Source organism: Macrobrachium nipponense, chromosome 30 (genome assembly GCF_015104395.2).
Source record: "Macrobrachium nipponense isolate FS-2020 chromosome 30, ASM1510439v2, whole genome shotgun sequence".
Lineage (NCBI taxonomy): Eukaryota > Metazoa > Arthropoda > Malacostraca > Decapoda > Palaemonidae > Macrobrachium > Macrobrachium nipponense.
In genome coordinates, this window is record NC_087218.1 from 41,662,140 (window position 1) to 41,668,139 (window position 6,000).

A 6,000-nucleotide genomic window follows, 5' to 3' on the forward strand; every position below is an offset into this window, starting at 1 on the left:
TTTGACCGAAGGAATGTAATTTGGTTTCACTGTCGAAGCATTGTACTCTCAAATGACATCACTACTTCGGAATTATGAACAGTTTTGAAGTCAGTTGCGCAATGTTTCACGTGTTCCAGTCTTTTTCTACAAGTTGATGATATTTCGCTCTAGAATTTCACTTTTAAAAACGATTGACTAACGTAGATTAACGCTGTTATTGCTGTGTGCGTTTATGCTGCGAGGTCAACTACAAGTGGAACGGGGACATTGATAACAGAGGAGGATGATGTCGTCAGTAGTTCATTTATTTTTCAAAAGAGCCTCTGATTGATCTCTTGGTACACTGATGAGACATGTAGTGTGCTCACAAAACAGACCCTTGTTATCCCAAGCTTGACAGGAGTGGCTCTGAGTCGTTAACCTGGATCAATAGATTTGGTATTTATCATTATAAAATAATGGGAGAATATACTTACTTTATACTTAATGTGTACATTTAGTATTGTCTATCAATATTGTTAAGAGATTTGGTATTTGTCTGTATTTCTTGTTGATCATTTTCATTTGCATAGAGAAACAAGTGACATCGGCGCAGTCGAGCTTTCTGTATATCGTATAATCAAAGCCCCGGGTGGTCTCGGTATAATGCTGTATGAGCCGCGACCCATGAAACTTTAACCACGCCCCAGTAGTGGCATGGCGTATATTGTTGCCAGACATACGATTATGTGAAACTTTAACCTTAAATAAAAATAAGAACTGCTGAGGCTAGAGGACTGAAATTTGTTGTGTTTGATGATTGGAGGGTGGATGATCAACATGCAAATTTGCAGCCCTCTAGTCTTAGTTGTTTTAAAGATCTGAGGGCCGACAGAAAAAGTGCGGACAGACAGACAAAGCTGAATCAATAATTTTCTTTTCAGGAAGCTGAAAGACTGCATTGCTAAAACTGATATTACATTAGTGTAATTCTTTTAGAGAATCTTCCTGACACACATCACATATATTTTAGGAATAAGACAACGTCTGTATCCCTCGTTTTATTCAGTTCCACTTTTTCAAACGTCTTTTTTTTTTTTTTTTTTTTTTTTTTTTTTTTTCATATTACGATTATTCCCATTTTTTTTATCTTGCCTATCATCACAACTTGCACCTGTGTTTATTTATATTAACAGGCACAAATGTCTACAAGACTCCAGTCTTTTTAGGTCCTTCATTGCTTATTGCACATTACTTATTGAGGTGAGCAGAAAACAGCTAGTTACCAGCCAACAATACAGAGGTTTGAGAGGAGACAACACAGGGAGAAGAGGACGGAGTTGAATGCATCATAAGTTGAAAGTATGGGACTAAATTTTTCTTGTGAGTAGGTTTGGGCAGAGCTCTTCAAAGATTTATGAATATGCTATTATTATTATTTTTATTATTATTATTATTATTATTATTATTATTATTATTATTATTATTATTCTTATGTTATTATTATTATTATTATTATTATTATTATTATTATTATTATTATTATTATTATTGGACGTAGACCCTCTTTTAAACGTATATTGAAAGTTATTGCTTCAATGTCTAAGGTCTATTTGTATAAGTCCTTTATGGTGCTCTTAATCAATATTTCCTCTTATTGAGTGTGCAATTAAATGTCCGATATTCATTTATTCATCGCTGGAGAAGGATAAAAGTATTCACTTACATAGGGAGCTTCTGTATACAGGAGACAATACGTTCCTGGATTGTACCCATATAAGTATTTGGATCCATTCATATATCAACCGTAGTTTCTAATCCTCTAATTTTTTTTTCAAGTCCCTGTTGATAATAGTTTTTCCTAAAATGTATGTCATACGCACATCACTAAAAATAAAAAAAATGTATTATAGGTTATTAACTATCTCTGCCATGCTGCCCTTAACATACTGACCTCAGTTTAGCTCGCATATATAAGAGCTTCTGGATACCAGAGACATTACGTTCCTGGATTGCTCCCATATAAGAATTTGCGAAGAAAACACCCAAGACTGATCCCATGGACGTATACATTTGTTCCTGGTGTAGAATCTGTGTAGATACGAGTCCATCATAATAGTGATGGTTTTATCAATAGAAATGTTAATAGAGAGAGATTCCACATCCATTGAAGTAACGATAATTTCATTGGGTGAACCTTTGGTGTCCTTATAGAAATCATCGGATAAAGATAAGTTGTAGTAGGCTGGAATATATGGGGAAAGAGATTTGTCTCGATTCGCTTGGCCTGGTGTGTTACCCTTTAGTGGGGATCTGGCTGATTAAGAGGCACAGACAGCAGATTACCAGCATTGTTTGTTTTCACAATGCTGTACATGTAATCTGTCTTAAAGTCCCAGCCGTTAGGATGAAGGTGAATACAAATTTACCTTCTTCCTTGCTTGTGTGTTTGTGTTTTTTATTTTTTCAACTTAAATGGGCCGTGCTGTAAGTACTAACCAGTGGCGTTTTTATAATAGTTTTGTAACTAACTTTAAAAAAAACCGATTTCATACTCTCAATAATAAGATGCAAATACCCTTCAGAATCGAATACACTTTTAGGAACAAATCTTAAACAAAGTGAATTTTATTAGTTTGGAGGATCATCTCCACTGACAGTCTCGACTGCACTGCCATCTTCAGTATAACAAAAAAAGGGAAACCTCTTTTCAATACAGTAATCAAAATATTTAGTATGTTTAAAATCTATCTTCGGTTATCAAAGTTTTGCCTTCTATTTGTCGTCGTCTTTCTGTGTCTGAGTACAATGCTGTTTTCATTACGGAATCATGTGAGAACAGTTCTGTTTTAATTTGAGAAAATCATGTAGTTGTAAAATTGAACTTCATGCGCGGCATACTAATGTTTATCAGTAATCGCTGACCTAGGAATGAAAATGCTTGCTTTATTGATCCTGATGTCAATTATTTCAAGGGATTATCACCTCGTCTCTGTCGCCATTGCTCGTTTGCTTCGGTAAACGATGGCTTTTGATGAGTAGTGCATCAGTTTATTCGCTGGAGTGTTCTAGGTTTACTTAGTTAATTGAGGGCGAGTTTTCATCCTTTACTAATAATTTTGAATTTTTGGCGATTTGCAGTGTAACCGGAACAGGCTTTTGAATGTTATTAATCCAATATGTATTCATATGGCTTAATCCCCGTAAGTGGTGGGGAGGGGGTGTAATAACGCCAGTGCACCTCATGTGGTGCACTGTAGGTATTACTAAAGGACCTTTGCACCCCCTTTCATACCTTTTACTCTGCCTCCTTTCATGTTCTCTTTCTTCCTTCTTACTTTCCACCCTCTTCTAACAATTGTTTCATAGTGCAACTGCTTTGAGGTTTTCCTCCTGTTACACATTCCTTTCTACTTCCATTTTATCTTTAAGCGCAGAATGACCTCATGTATAGTTCATTCCATTCCATATGGCTTAATTAGCGCATGCTACAAAGTACTCATTATTTTCTTATTTTACGAACTCGATCTGTTACCTGGGGCCATTAGAATGGCTGTCATCGCTTCTTGACAGATTATGATTAGAAAAACAATCTACGTTCTGGAATAGAGCAGTGCTGGAAATGCCTGCAGATCAGTTATCATTAGGTCATTTGCGCTTTAGAAGGTAAGCTTACTTGCTAACCTGACAGGTTTCGACCTTGTGGAATTGCAACAGTTTAGAGAACCAATGATAGCAGCACTTTTAGTTTAGAGTACAACATTTTGGTAAAGCTTGCCGTCTTACAAGAGGAAGAAATTGTTATCAAATCTGCATTGGCTGTTGTTTTGAGGAGGTATATTATATGGTATACATCATATAGTTTTGAAAAGTGAAATTAATAATGACCACAAAGAGGATCTTGTGGTTCAGTGGTAAAGGTGTTCAGCGTCATTCTCTGCTTTCTTATGTCAAGGCTGCTTTATCTGGTGGACGAAGTGTTGATATTTTGCCGTTTATTTTGTCTGGGCTATGGGAATGTTACAAGCACCTCTTGTATACCACTATTTAGCAATTGATTATTCCGACTGCCATGCTTTAGTAGCAATTTGATTGAAACCTGAGATTATTTTCTATATGGAAAGTTATTAATATCGAAGTAGCAAATTCGCATGTCACAAGTATCAGGGACCAATATATCATCAGATAATATACACTTGTACCACGCAGGATGAACAAAATACTCAGTAGCATTGTCATTTAGATGAAAGGTAAAGGTAAGTTAAAGAAGTATATTTTGCTCCAAGAATGTACTTCAACCCTAACTGCAAAAGATTGTGTCACATTTGTCAGTAAAAGAAAACGGTACCCTATACCAATTTAATAATGTGGTAAAAAAAAAATTGCAATGTACATCAGAGGTTCACTCAAATGTATTGAGTCTTTACTGATTTGCCTAGACGCTTTTGTGTAATTGTGGTTAGTGGTTAAATGGAGAAGCATAGTTAAGTAATTTCATTCTCTTTTTCTATATGATTATTTTTTTCAACAGTGTTTCACTACTGACCTTGTGTCTTGTTTGCTTTTCAGTTTTCAAGGTTAGTGACAAATTTTTAAGAGATATGGCTGATCCATCTGGAAGGGTTGATAAATGAAGTGAAGTATTTTTTTCATTATCAACCCCCGTGAAAGAACCATTGCATAGCGTAAAATACAATCAAATAACTCATCTAAGGAGCTGATCAGTTAGCTGTCGGTTAGTGTGTATGCATAGACAAGCCTCCTTTGGAAACACCAAAATCCATATAACAACAGTTCGTAATACAGGACTACCAAAACAACTATGTGGTTATTTGGTTATATTGTGGTGTGTAGCAAAACACAGAAGCTTCCCACATTTCCACGAATGAAAAAAAATGGAGAGATAGACAGGGAGATCTTGATAATACAAACGACTACAAACTCGACGCTGCATATGATGATGATAAAAAGAAATAGCATATTGTTATTTACTCCAGATGTAAAAATCTATTTATAATTTAAAGTCAAGGTTGTTTGAGGACTTTAATTTACAAGGATATTTATTATTCTTGTACTTTTTGCTTAGTTTGCATTTATGAAGGAATAACGAAATGCAAAGTCACCCCAACAATGTTGTTTGTCCAATTTGTGAAGTGATAGAACAAAATTTGTGGAATTAATTTGGTTTCATTAGTAATGACCATACCCCTGTCAGTCATAAAATTTGATGCAAAGAGTCTTGACAGATTCCAGCAAGTGCAGTGCCTCTCATCATGGCCTTTGCATGTGTTTGCACACTGTATGAGAGATTTTAAACAATTTATCCTTTATGCATAGAGTATTCCCAACAGAGTTTAATAAGAAAGAACTTTCACGGAGCTTACCTCTTTGTAAACATTGTCAGGGGCTACACAAACGATCAGCAATCTTAGTATGGCATTAGAGATGGAGAGATATGTGAACGCTTTTGGTACGTAATGGTTCATGTCAGCGGTGAGATAAAAGAGTCTTCCTATGATGAGAAAAATTGAATTCACAAAGATAAAGATCAAAGGCCAAGAAAAGTACTTGTTCAACAAATGTTGGCTTTTGTTGAGGAGCATCAAGTGTTCACTGAGAGCATCAAGAGTTTCAGGTTTTTCAGGGCACTTTGTTCCAGATGAGATTGGTAAGTAGTTTTCAGATTCATGTATTTCAATTGTAATCCACTTATTAACACTAGGGTTGGTTTGGGGTGGCAGGAGTTTGCTTGCTTGCTCTTGTATTCGTTCTAAAGATACGGTGATTTTCTTGTAAGATATGGCTATAAGTTGTGCCACTACATAAAACAACGTGTAAAGAACAGCACTCAGAATTTCTTCGTGCATGTTAGTTGTCCGGATTAGTATCAAAATAAATGCTGGAAAATCTGATGTGAAGTGGCTCATCTCAGAACATAATCTACGGTAATAAACATAGCTATCATATAGTAACATTATTAGTATGTAGACTGCAAGGAAAATATATTTGAAACAGGTTCCTTTATGTTTTGTAATATTT

General features: G+C 35.5%; 1 long non-coding RNA gene across 1 annotated transcript in view; it reads left to right on the plus strand.

Annotated features, from left to right (window-relative positions):
- LOC135202467 (uncharacterized) overlaps positions 1-4,867 on the plus strand; it is a 311,171-nt gene extending 306,304 nt beyond the window's left edge. Inside the window, exons 3-4 of the long non-coding RNA XR_010311748.1 lie at positions 1,158-1,323; positions 4,531-4,867. This is a non-coding gene — a long non-coding RNA (uncharacterized LOC135202467). The remainder of the gene's footprint in view (positions 1-1,157; positions 1,324-4,530) is intronic.
- The last annotated feature ends 1,133 nt before the right edge of the window (positions 4,868-6,000 follow it).